Below are 14,065 nucleotides of genomic sequence, written 5' to 3' on the forward strand. Positions count from 1 at the left end.
CCTTTAGTATTTCCCTATTGATATCAGAAATCTTAGTAGGTTAGAGACAGCAGCAAAATGTTCTTTCAGCTTTCTATCCTTCTGTTTTAAAGACGTTAAAATTCAGACATTTTGGAACTAATGAAAAAAATTATTGTTCCTATAAATTTTAAATGAGTTGGGGAATGTATAATTTTCTTGTTTGTATTTATATCATTGTTCAGTTAAACCTCCTTTTGTCAGTCAGGGTCCACTGAATGTTTATTTTCCCTCAAAGTCATAATTCTTACATCTCTTGTGACCTTTGTAGTTATTTTGTATGGCTTCAGAGTGACAGATTTAAGTCTTTTTATAGTTATTGAAGTTGAAATATATCTTGATTCTAGTTTCTCATTTTTTAGTGGAATCTGAAATAGAAATAAAACCTTGCATCTAGGAGAACTCTCTCATGAATTTTCCTACTATTTCAAATATAGAGTTTGATAAACCTTTTCTAATCGTCTGCTACAGATAGATCTTGGGTGAGATTTTACCTTTCTATAGCTGCATTTATTCTTTAACATGAGCATTCTAGCTTAAGTCATTTGAATTTTTGACTACATTCCTATCAGTAGTTCGCAGATAGAGAAAAGACTTGATTACTGTTGATGCTTTCGTAGACTACTTTTGATCTCCACTTTTCATGCTTTTGGAAAAGATAGACAAATTCTTCAGTAAACAGTTTTGAGGAGTAAACTATACATGTTACTGTGTTGTAGAAAAAGAGGATGAATATTAAGCCTAGTTTTTTGTTCTTGTTTTCTGATTTTTTTCTCTTGTGTTTATATTTGAGGGTGAATCTTCCCATGAATATTCTGCTCAATTTTGTTGCCATGTGACAGGTGGCAGCATAGGGGCAGTCTGACAAAATGGCATCTGACATGGAAAAGCACATGAAGTAGTGTGTCATTGACTTCACTCACGTGGAAAAAAATGTATCTATGGACATTCATCAAGGCTTGCTGAAGATTTCTGGAGGCAAAATAGTGAATGTGAGCAGAGTGTTGGTAGTTGATGTGTTTCAGCAGCGGTGAAAGCAACATGAAAGACAAGCCATGTTCTAGATGGCTATGCATATCTGTCACACCAGAAAATGTAGAGAATCTCAGTCAGCTCATCAGCATTGCCATGTGAATTGAAAGCTTTAAGTAATAACAAAATAGATCTCATTTTGTACTGTCTCTTTTGTCTTTTATGGTAGTATTGTAGGGCTTCTAATTTACAGGTAACTTTAATCTGCCGAATGATTTCTTGAGGAAAACTAATTCATTGATTATTTTTTTCAAGCTTCATGCTTTTCAGAAAAAATGCAGTAGGCACAGTATAAAACAGAAGAGGATCCTTCTGAAGATGAGGACTCCTTTTCATTATACGTGTAAAGGAATGCTAGCACAGGTTACTCAGATGTTGTGGAAACCTGTCTTTGGAAATCTTCAGAAGCCACCTGGATTTGGGCCTAGACAACATGCCTCCCTGCTCTAGGAGCAGATGAATAGAGAGATTTTCTTTAACATGAACCATTCTGTGATTCTGTCACTCATGTGAATGAGTAGCAATAATACACTTTGTTTTGAAAGTCACTGTAATGGTCATGAATCAGAGCTGTGGCTAATAATGGAGGAAGGTTTAAAGAAATCAGTGTGAAAACCTGAGAACCCTGTTTTGAAGATCTTTACATCTCTTCTGTTTTGCTAGTTTAAAATTACTGCTTTTTAAATGTCCTTTATGAAATGAAGAAATCACACATAACTAAATATTTTTTGAAGCTTTGTGTCTATTTGTAATGCTATTTTCTTAGGTAAAATTTTTCTTAGGTAAAAATACATCAAGAGTTTTACCAGACCCCAGAAGTCTTATAGATTTCAATTACTTTCCTACATGCACACACATAAACAAATAATGTATGCAACATTTTTCATCTAACTTTCTATGAAGGGGCATGCTTTTAGATCTTTGGTTTGTGCTTATTAACACCTACATTTTGCAGCATCAAGTGGTTTTGAAACCAGAGTTAATAGCTTGTTAGTTTTTTCATGTTATACTCTTAGATGACATGTGTTAAAGCTTTTAATGTGCCAACTGATTATTTCATCTTAGAAATTGTTTTTTGAGCCCTGGTCACAACTGTCTGGCAAATTTTTTTTTTAGGAAATCTGTAATTCATTACTGGCTGTGTTCTTTTATGTGTGGTAGAATTATTGTTCAGTTTGCTTAGGATAATAAACTGGTAGTGACAATTCTAACTGTATAGCATGCTTTACTACAAAAAAATCTTCAAGATATCTATAAAATCATAGTAATAGAAAAATAAAATAAGCCATATATTTTTTACTGATGCATTGCATAAAAAAAAATCTGGGTTTTAAGAATCTTAGCAGACTTCATCTAAGTCTCTAAATAAATGGACATGGTTATACAGCTATAAGCAGTCATATTTTACTCCTAAAGACTGTATTTGGAAAGTTTGTGGATACATTTAATTTATTAATAATTATTACCTCATAAATCCTGATATAAACAAATTAATAATTTAGTTTATTTGCTCAGGGGATACATTTCTCTTTGAATAGGGTAGAATATATTAGCAAGTTAATATCCCTACTGTAGTCAAAACTGAGGGAGAATTAATGAAGATAATAAGATTTACTCTGGTTATTTTGTTATTGTCATTGCTTTACCTGCCCTCTTTTATGAATGCCTTATTGTCAGTAGTGGCTTTATTACCTTAGCTCTGCCTGAATTCCTTTACAAAACAGATAAAAGAAATCAAATTTTATAGACTGTTTTCTTACATCTTGTTACTTTCATTCGCTACTTGGATGTGTTTTTTCTTGTGGCTTTCCTGATTTTTATTTTTTTTTTTAAAGTGCATTTGAGATGGGGGTAAAAACTTGGCTGAATTTTTCTTTTGGTTGACATGATGGATACATAAATACAAATAATATTTTTCTATCTTGAGAACTCCAATTCCTCAACTTTCAATGGACCAAGTAACTGTAGTCAAAAGTTAGGTTCCCCCCCAAAAATTTGCAGCTTCCTCCTTTCTTAGACAATTGGCTCCTCTGGGTCACTGATCTGAGGGATGCCAAGGTTTATCTGTCTCTGCTAGGATATGAAAATAAAGATGTGTGCATCGGTTGACAAAGACTCCTTAAATAATTATTTGCAAGGGCACTCAAGGATTCTATCGAAAATAGCACTAAACAATGAGACAAGTTTAAATTATGACCTTTAGGGCATACAGAGTTATTTTTTGCTTTAAACTTTGCTGAAGTATTTAAATATCTCAAATAATTCTCTTCTCATGAAATATCAGATTTGTCTCCAAAACACAATCAAAAGGAGAAAAATGGCCCAAGTGATTTCATTTATTTTCCACTATCTAATAGAAAATGGAGATGCTTAGGCAAAAAGAAAATGACATTGATTATGGAAAACTCTTTCTTGGTAGTCATAATCCACTGTAGGAATTAAAAAAAGCTTTTGAACCAGAAAATTTACTACTAATTCTCTGGGGGTAAGTTATTAAACCTTTTCTGCTGTTATTGTTGCGTTAGTTCAATAAAATACAATAATATCATTGCATCTACAACTTTTTTCTATGTGACATAAAATGCTCCCATTACATTTGATTCAAATAAGATCACTACTTGCTGGTAGTGGCCAGCGCTTGGCTGGTGTTGCCAGCCAGCATGTTTTTTATATTTAGTTTGCTAGGCATGTTTGTTTTCCTATCAGCTTTTTTCTTCATGGCCTGCCAGAGTTTCTAAATTCCATCATAGGTCTTATGCTCGCTTTCAGTTTGCATTTTTTGTCATGCCAAATTTTTTTGCCAAAACTTCTGTTTCCTGTATGGATGTGACTGCAGTAGTCTCTTTCCAAGTGTCTATGTTTCATATTTGAACAGCTCATCAGTGGTCTTATCAACTTAGCTTGCTGAGAATGTTTTCCTCCTCAAAGAGATCTTTGCATCTTGATGTTGACAGCTTTTGTCTTCCCCTGAGGCAATTTTCTTTAGGGTCTCTGGGTAGTCTGTCAGCTGCTTTTGTAGAAATAAAAAGGAAAACAACTATGCCGATTACTTCAAATATGGCTTGCACGTAAAAGTGATGAGGGCATTGTTTTGACCTTTTTTTTTCTGGACATAAGCATTCAGAATGTGTATGTGTCTTCATCTTGCAGTTATCTAAGTTCCTTTCATAAAAATGATTTTAAATAATAGTATTTACTAGGGTTTTAGTTTCTTAGTAAAGCTTGCAGCATCTGCTGATTTGAAATTCTCCTTTAACCAGGATGAAAGTTGTAATATTTTTGTTCTTCTTCCTTTCTCTTTTTCTGAAATGTCTATCAGATAAGTGACAAAAGAGGGCGTAGGAGTGAGGAAGGATCCTTAGCACACTGACAGCCCTCGGTCACTTTTTGTTCACAGATCCACAGAAAAAGTTTTGTGACACAGCAGGGCACGACGTGGAGAAATATGAATAGTTTGACTTCTTCATGTCATTGGAGGAGGTGTTATGTGGCAGGTGGCAATGTAGCAGTCTTGTGGAGACCACTCAGGAGTAATGGGCTGGAAAATCCAAGGTCACCAGTGCCGTATCTTCCTAGCACATGCTATTGCTATTGCATAAAGAAGTGGCTCTGATTATTTAAAGTAAATAATTTAAAACAAGAAAGAAAAATGGCTGAAGTTGGTGGTATGTGTTGGGGGGACATTATTCAGCATGATGCTCTTTTCTGCAGAGCCTCAGTTGGTCTCTAGGTAAGGTTGATTTCACTTTTCTTTTTAAAGGATGCTCATCTGGTCTCTCCTTTGACAGCTGTGTTATACATGGTAACAAATGTATTTTCCTGAAGTAATGAAGGCTCTGGTGCCTGGAAAAAGGAAATCCAGCTCAGAGTCTGTTAGACTGTTTAGAACAGGATTGACTTTTCAAAAGGAAATAATTAGTCTGCTCCCTAATTTCAGAAGTATTTACTTACTATGGACAGAAAATGAAAATGACCGCTAAGTTATAAAAACAAGTACCTGTCTGCAAAAGGTAAAGTTCAAAATCCCAAATCATTTTTTCCAAGCAAAACTTTTCATTTCATTTGAGCACTGTGAGTGTCTTAGTGTTAGCTTCCTCCTACATTTGTGTAGGCTGGAATATCACTCTGTAGTCTGATGTGTTACTGTATTTCTGAGGGATGATGAAAGGTATCAGACTAAAAGGCGGGTAGAAGGAGGAACATTTCTGATCCAGAGAAGCACTTTTTCTGTTTGAAGAGCTAATTATAAAACACTTTCCAAATTTTGCTTAACTGTAACAACAGAGATTTGCAAATTCTAGCAGCAGATGATATAAACTATCACTCTATCTATTTAAATAGTTTGGAATACATTTTTACTTTTAAGGCCTGAACAGTTTTATGTTTATAGGAAGACTGGGAGTGTTGGGGAAGGAAGGGGGTATTAAATAAATAAATAAAAAGAAGGATCACATTTGTAGTGGAGCTGTCTAACAAGAAGTTTCTAGCTTGTACATGTGGACACTTGAGGGGCAACAAGATTTGGTTTAATGCTAAATCTGAGAAATCACACATCTGAATCCTCTGACAAATAAGAACTTTCTGTCTTTTGGATTTTTAGTTGAAACCGATATCCTTGTCAGCTTTCCAGGTAAAAACCAGTAATAAAACCGCCAGCACTGTCAGTTCCATTGGGCTTGCTGTAAGTTTCCCTCCAGGTCTCAGGCTCCAGGACAGCCTTGCTAGCAGAATCCCTGGGGCTATTGCTCTGCAGCTTGAAGAGACCCTGTCTTTGGAGCAGACTAATAAATAATGTCTGACCTAGGCCAAAAGCTGCAATTGACTCTGGCCTCTAGGCAGATATACATCAGGATTCCAGGTAAAGAAATGAAGTAAGATCTGTGGTGCCCAGAAATGCTTAAAACGCTATGTTTATGGATTAGCTCTTCTGAATACATTGAAGAAACTTGGTTTCATACATAGTAATGACTAGTTCTACCTTTCAAACTGTGTCAGGAAGGTCTACCTTTCAAACATATCAGGAAGGAATGGCTGCTAGGGGTGGACTGTATAGCAGAGTAAGATTCTCACATCTATCATACATGTTTCTACCCTTCAAATCAGAACGGTTCATCTGGCTGGATATATGAAACATAGAGACTCTGCCTATGTTTTGAAACTTATGCAATTGAAACGTGTGTTTGCTAAATTCCACATATTCTTTTGACGATTTTTAATGACCTGCTATGACTCAGGGAGGGTAACATAAGCTTGCTACATCAGCTTGTCTTTCACATCTACCTCTCTGTCTTTCCTTGTTCTCACCTAAATCTATGTACTCAGAAGATAAGACAAAAATTTGTCTAACCCTAACCCATAAACCAACCCTGTGGATCAAAGAACTCAATTCTGTGTTGTTTCATCTTTCCTTTTCATTGCTTCATTTACATTTTTGTTTACTTTCTTGCACCTGCAAGTTTCCAGAAACAAACTCTTACTACATTTTCCCTTCATCCCCTGCCCAAAGAAATAGCATAGTAACTACCCTGGAAGTTGTTACAAATTTCTCGAGAAGTCCAGAGAACGTCCAGAGTACCTCTGCTATTGACTTCTGAGGCCTGCATACAGTACACTTATGATACTTTTGTGTTGACTTGGCTGAAGATGCCATTCAACATAATTATGTACATTTTAAAATTTAAAAGAAATAATTTTATTTCTTTACCCAAAAATTAGAGGACCCAAGACAGCTCATTTGACATGGCAGCATTCCAATGAGCTGAAAAGTAATTTTCAGGGACTGTATCTTTGGTAAGGATTTGTGCATCAGTGGGGTAGTGATTTTAATGTGTGTGCAGCATTTTAGTAGCCAATTGAGATGGCAGTTAAGATATAGCATTGTACATTAACATCACTGTTGCACAGGAAGCAGCTGGTCTTCAGATGATGGTGCTCACTGCATTCTGCTTCATGAGTTTCTTAGTAGCTCTTTTGATCTCTTACAAGGAAATCATTCTCTTGTTAATATTTCACTGTTTTCTGCATCCAGGTCCCAAGGACAGAGAGGAGAGTAGAGCAGGGAGGGAGGCAGAGGATGAAAGAGCATGTAAGAGAAAATACCCTTGAAAAAAGATTGTTCCTTGGTTTTCTCTTAATTGACTCAAGTTAGCTCAAGAAAAACGTGGATGTGGTTCGCTAATCCTGAGATGTGGAATACAGTTCTCAGGGGAGGATTCTGTAGCAGTGTATAAACAGTCAGTAAGATGCTGAAAACTCATAGATCTTGGGAAATATTAGAATGTTCAAGAAATAAGGTACATATGCTACCTGTACATACTTGAATACTTATCAGAATTGTGTAAGAGAATGTTGCAGCTTCAGACCTTGCTCTTAGAAGAAGATAAATAAAAGCCTAATCAGTTAACTGTCCTGAGATTAGTCATTTTCTTACTTATTTTCTGCTCTGCTCTCATGTGAAAATGTTTTACTTATTGACAATCAGTGAAGTTTACAAGACATGTCTCCACATTAGCCCTCCTGAGATTTCAAAAGTCTGCTGGGTTAAACTGCAACCCCTATAAAAAAACCCTGTATTGCACCTGAACATCCCTCACAAAAATGTGGAAATCATTGTGAGAAAGAATTGTGATGTTAGTCTTCCATCTGGGTTATAATACTTGTGTGGTGACTTTCAGAGCAGGAAATACAATTAGTCCTTGTAACATCCTTCTGCCTGCAACTTTATGTCCACAGAAGACATGGACTAAATTTGCAGATAGCCTTGAATAAGGGAAGATCCAGCTGCAGGAGTTTGGGAGAAAGATATATTCAGAAGCTCCTTGATTAGCCTTACCGTATTCTTTTATCTTTAAAATTTTCTTGGGAATGAGCTAAGGCAATTACCTATCTTGTGACTTAGCTTGAAGCAGAGCTACAGAGGATGCTGACTGAGATCAGTAGCTCCGCTTTTCAACTTCTTTTAAATTATCTTCTGTTTAATATAAATGTTTGTGAGTTTGTTAGTCAACAGATTCTTAAAAGTAAGACATAGAAACTTTCCAGAAAAAAAATGTGAACTGCTTAATTTGGAATATATATATATACATATATACACACATTTTATATCTATAGTTGCATAAAAAGAAACTTGTATCTGCGAATTCTCATATTTATTACAAAAACACACAAAAATCTTCAGACTGAAATTACTGCCTATTTCAAACCATTACTATTTATATTTTTTTGCTTATATTGTTGAAATTTAATTTAAAAATGGGATTGATCATGTAGAACTAAAACTTTCAAGTCTAATAAATTTAAGAGGGAATATTTTTCAAGTTTCTATCAAAATAAGCGTTTCTATAATTCTATGATAAATAGCTGTTCAATATTCAACTTACTGATGAAGATATTATTGTTTATTTGATTATTCATCTGTATTTTCTAAAATGACAATACCTTCTGTCAGCTGTGTCTCTTAGAGTTCTCTGACTTAAGTAGTAATAAGGGAAACTTAGCTAATATGGTAACATTTTATTTTAGTATTTTCACTATTAGTAATAAATGTACCAAGAACTGTCTTTCTCTTAAAGTAATTCACAAAGGCAGTAATGAAGCTCTTTAAAATGCGAAGGATTAATTCAGGATGAAAAAAATATCTACTCTGTAAGGCCCTTCTCTGTGGAAAGTAAATGGATTTTATCCAGTTCAGTATCTGTCCTATCCCCAGTGGTGTATTGACTGATAGTATTAGCAGGCTAAATTTTAGCTATGTTTTGTAATCAAAAGTCAAAGGAGAAAAAAAGAGTGTAATTGTAAAGGTTTGGAATGTTTCTTAATTTTTTTAATACATTAGTATTGACTGAATGATTTTTTACAGTTTTTGTTTGTCAGTAAGCAAAAAGTGATGAAACATTCACATTCTCTGCTGTGTGTCATATTCTGCTGTTTTTCTAATCTAGAAGATCCAATTCAAATGTACATTTGTTTTTTCCTTTATATTAACTTTAAAGTACTGAGGAAATGAAACAAAGTTCAGCATTTTTATGCTGATACGCACCACTAGAGGCCATCATATACCTCCTTAAATATTAGATAAATATGCAAATGATTCTAGAGATAATGTGAATACTCAGTGAATGTAAAAGTCTATATGAAAGAACATGAGAAAAAATCTTAATTGAAGCAGGACTTCATCACAAGTTATTAGTATGAGCACTTCTCAGGCCAATTGTAATTGATTCAAAGCACCCATATTCTCTTCTACATTCCTACAAAACCTTTCAGTAGATCACCAAGTATAAATAATAAGTGATATCTGGAAACTGTAACTGTTCTGCACAATATGCAGATTTACTAAATCAGGAAACTTGGAAAACAGGGTTGGTTTTAATATGCTTGCATAAAATATTTTTCCCTCATGTTTCTAATCTGAAAAATAGTATGTCATTCTACATCTCACACAGACCTTTGTAAGGGTTGATTGATGAACTGACATTTAGCTACTGTTTCAGGTAAATAAGTAATATGCAATGTAGTCTCAGTGGTTCAGATTCGAGTTCTGGAAATGAATGGTCTTATATGTAAGGAATAAGAGGTAGCAATTTTAATTTGAAAAATTTAAAAATTAGCATTCATTTTACAAAGTCAGGAGATGATACCAGAAGACATAACACAGAACTTGAGGGAAAATAGTTACTGTTACAATGGATCTGGATGACTTGACAATAAAAGCCGTGCTGTGGCATGGCCATTGTCCAAGAGATTTCTTCTCATCCTTTGTTTTTCAATTTGCCTCTGCAGAGAAACCAGCTCTTCAAAGAAACAGAACTTTTCTTCATGTACAACATTTACAACTTATCAAAACTTTTAATGTGTGCTTGAGAAGGAAATAATTAAAATAAAAATGTACTGAATTATTGTAACCAGCTTGGTAGGTAATATTTTTTGAACAAAATGTTGAATGGAGAGAAAAATTAAAGATAAATATAAAATGTAAGTACTAGTAAGTATCTCCACGCTACTTGTTTGATAGTATAAGCAGCAGTAATCATGCATTTTTTATTTTTTTTTATTTTTAAATAAGACAAAGATAGTATAGCATATATGGACAAGCATGAAATTCACAAGATGTAATAAGTGGTAAAACAGTTTCCCTTCTTTTTTTTTGGGGGGAGGGGGTGGAGGATTGGGGGGTTATTGAGGGAAGGAGATGGAACTTATCTCATAACTCCTAATGAAATTATGAATGTGTATTTATGATTCAAAAATGTAATGGAAAACTACTCCAGATTATTACAAATGTTTACTAGGTAACCTAGACGAGCAGAAAAAAAAGTCCTGCACAAGAACAGCATGAGACAAATTATATATTGTTCCACTAGATCTGAGAAAAATAAAAATAAATAAATAAATAAATTTTATGAAGCTCAGGATTACTAATAAATCTCTTGATAAAATAACTGAAATTTTACATGCTAGTATTCAGATGAAGGAAAGAAGTGATAGATTTTTCCAAGGCTAATGTAACAGTATATTTCAGTATCGAGTGGCTTCAAAACTGAAGAATAACATGGAAAATTTTATAAATAAAACCATTTCAGAAATATATACATTTTTCCTCCAGAGAGATTAAAGCTATATTCTATCATATCTTGTTCTTTAGCTTACTGTAATCTTTTTCAAATATTTATAATATTATTCATTTTAAACAGGTCTCCCAGGCTGGCATGAAAAACCTGATGTGCCACACACTACTTGGCTTCACTTTCAGATTTTTACTGCTATGAAAAATGAGAGGTTTCTTCCCATGCTCTGTAGTCTGCTGAGAAAGTAAATCTGTAATCGAGGACAAGTTCCCACTTTGGGAATAAGTAACTTAATAAAACAAATAAAGGTAAGTTTTAAAGAAATTTATTAGATTGGGTGTTTAAGAATTTCCATGCCTGGACTATGAACTTTCTTTCCATGAGAATCTATGCATGTTCTCCCAGACTGAACAGGAATGAAACTGCAGTACAGATGTTTGACTTGGAGGTACTGTAAGAGCACAGAGTGCAACACTTTCTGGGCTTGTAGTCTTGGCCAAGATGGTGCAGGTCTTCTGGACTGAAACTGACAAATCAGCACTCCTTTCCAATTTATCATTTTAAACACTTGTTAATTCAGAGAGGACTGAACCATCCTTCACTGTATGGTGTAGATGTGATTTTGAACATGTTGCTTTTCATCTTTGTGACTCAATTTCCCACCTGGGACAATGTGATAATAATGCTAATGTGTCTCATTATTGTCTTGTCTATTTAAACTGTAAGCTCTTCAGGGTGAGGACTGTCTCATACCATATGTCTTCACAGAGACTGGCAGAATGAGTCACTGATTGCATTTGGGGTCTCTTGGTGCTACTATAATTAAAAGAGAGACAATAATATTAAAAAGGAAGAAAAGGGGAAGGTAGGTCTGGTATCAGGAGACTTTGAAATTTCCTGGTTGCAACCCAAAAGTAAGGGAAAGACTTCTCTCTAAGGAGAGAGTCTTGCTTTTTCAACTTTCTCAACTCCAAACGTCATATTGTTTTTTGAGGAAGTACAGTCAAAGATTTGCAAGCTGTATGATCTAGAAGCTAGTGGGTGGTATACCACTGTAGATGCTAACTGCAAGGGAAGGATTGTTGCTGTGAGCTGCACTAAGGGCTTCAGTTGGAAAACAGATCAAATTTTTAATACAGCTTTGCTATAAAATAAGAGCATTGCCTCCTTCCTTGTTAGAAGACAAAAAGATGTTCCTGACAATTTGTAACTACAGGTAGAGAAAGGGAAGATGATGTGAGGGAGGCTGTTTCATGTGTTGCAAGAGCACATCCGTTACTAAGAGAGTTATATTCTGTTTGAGTTAATGGGAAGAAGTCTTTCACCTGTCGTTCCATGTAGTAGGATAGGAAGACTAATGAATGTTATTCATGGAGGTGCTAGAAATGAGTACTGAAATATTTTTTCATGTACTAATAACTCCTGCTCTACTTTTGCATTTGTAGTTTCTAAACTAACATTTTATCCAAAAATGATACAAAGATTTGACTCCAGTACCTGTTATCTACAGCATCTGAGGACTACTCCACAGGACCAATTTTTTTCCTTCCTTTCAACACTTAGTCACATATGCTATGTGATTTACACTTCACACTTTATATTGCTTATTTAAATCTTAACATTGTTTCAACATAGTCTGTCTTATCACTGACGATAAAAGCAAGAAACACTCTCTACGTTACAAGAGCGGCTTTCCTACCTGTTTGTTTTTTTTTTTTCTAGAAAATATTTTGTTAGATTTGACTCTTATAGGCTACAAGGCTGAATTCCATGGATAAACATAAAGTGGGAAGGAAATCAAAGTTGTTCTAAAGGTATTTATGAACTTCTGTCTACATCCAAGGTGTTCATCTTGGCAAAGAGAGCAAAAACACATCACTTGTTACTTGACTACACTAATGCAGACTTCAAGACCTGGATGAGAGAACTTCTTGCTCAAGTAAGATATCTTCTGTATTTGGCTTGTTAACAAGTTGTTGGGTTTTGTTTGTTTGTTTGTTTTTAAACAAACAACAACAAATCTTACTGCCTGAGAGAAAACTTAATTATCAAGAATTTAAATGACCTTTCCATTTCTTTTTGCTAGTGTGTTGAGCTTCAGAATTGGAAAGCAATACTTATTGTCTGTCAGCAACTGTAAAAATGTTACAGTTATACTTCATTTTATTCTTTAACATTTTAATCCAAGTTTGTGACATTGCCTTCTCAATTAAGGGAGAATTTTAATTACAGGATATTTAAAACATTTAGAGAAAAGTTATATTACTGAATGTAACTTTTCCTCTTGACTTCAGTGGAAAATTATTTTTTTATAGTGAAACATAGTATATATGTTATGTTTAAGAGGGATCTCTAATGGAGGCACAATTCCTTTAAAAATGAAGTTGCTCTAATCTGTCCATCCTACTCTCAGCAGTGCTTGTACAAACTGTAATTCTGCATCCTGTAATACCTTTTCAGCACTTTTTCAGGTTGTGGGAGGGTTTACCAAATCTCTTTTCTTGTAAGTAGCTGCAGCATTGTCCTTGTGATTGTAATTTATTTATCAAATATCTCCATTCCTATAGGAATTCACTAGGTTTCATTGTTTCTATTGTATCTATGGATTTTTGGAGGGATAATTCAAAGCAAAAAACAGGTCTTGCACTGGTGAAACTGAGTGAGAGCCAGCACTGTAAATGATGTCTGTCTCCGTACAATGATGTATTACAGTTCACTTGCTACTTACTCCAGAAACAAAATATTTCTACTTCTATTCATTGTAAATGTAATTAATTTTCATTTGTCAACCATCCTGTGCCAACCAAAGCATTTTATGATTATCAGTAAATGCTCTCATCATGTGTTCCTTTTTCTACTCTTCCCTAATTATTCCAGAAAGTAAACTTTTTACTTTGGAAACATTGTTACCTCCATTGAAAAGTGTATCTGAAAAATAAAAACAAAGAGCATGTTGAGAGGAAAGAAGGTAGATACAGTGTATATGAGCCTATAATATCTATCTTTATAATAAGTCTTTGTAAATTGGGTGATTGTAGAAAGGGTAACAACACCTTAGTCACATTTTTATTCTATTTGTTTATCTACAGGTTTTCTTTGGGTACTTCATGACTATTATTCAGGAATCTTATACATTTCTATTATTAGTTTAATATTAACCTTTTATTCATGACCATAGAAAGTGGATTTATTTTATGGCTGCAGAAATTTAGAAAAGCACAATAATAGTACCAAGACCTCATTCTGAATTTTCCTAGTGTCTAAAGGTTGTAAATGATACACATTTGATTTGTTAATGTGCAGCTACAGAAAGTAGTATCAATTATTTGCTGATTCCTTTTTTAATAATTTATCTCCTTTACCCAGGTCACAATAGATTGTTATAATCAATATACTTTTCAAATAAAAAGTGAAGACCAAATTATTCATAAGATCTAAACACATGCTTA

General features: G+C 34.3%; 1 long non-coding RNA gene across 4 annotated transcripts in view; it reads left to right on the plus strand.

The window, feature by feature from the left end:
* LOC149918062 (uncharacterized) overlaps positions 1-14,065 on the plus strand; it is a 48,551-nt gene that overhangs the window by 10,428 nt on the left and 24,058 nt on the right. For 3 of the 4 annotated variants that reach the window (XR_016466340.1, XR_016466342.1, XR_016466343.1), the window contains exons 2-4: positions 9,832-10,023; positions 10,743-10,924; positions 12,339-12,555. This is a non-coding gene — a long non-coding RNA (uncharacterized LOC149918062). The remainder of the gene's footprint in view (positions 1-9,831; positions 10,024-10,742; positions 10,925-12,338; positions 12,556-14,065) is intronic. The other variant, XR_016466341.1, reaches the window with a different exon arrangement.

The sequence above is a fragment of the Phasianus colchicus genome, chromosome 4 (genome assembly GCF_987193195.1).
Source record: "Phasianus colchicus chromosome 4, bPhaCol1.hap1.1, whole genome shotgun sequence".
NCBI classification, from domain to species: domain Eukaryota; kingdom Metazoa; phylum Chordata; class Aves; order Galliformes; family Phasianidae; genus Phasianus; species Phasianus colchicus.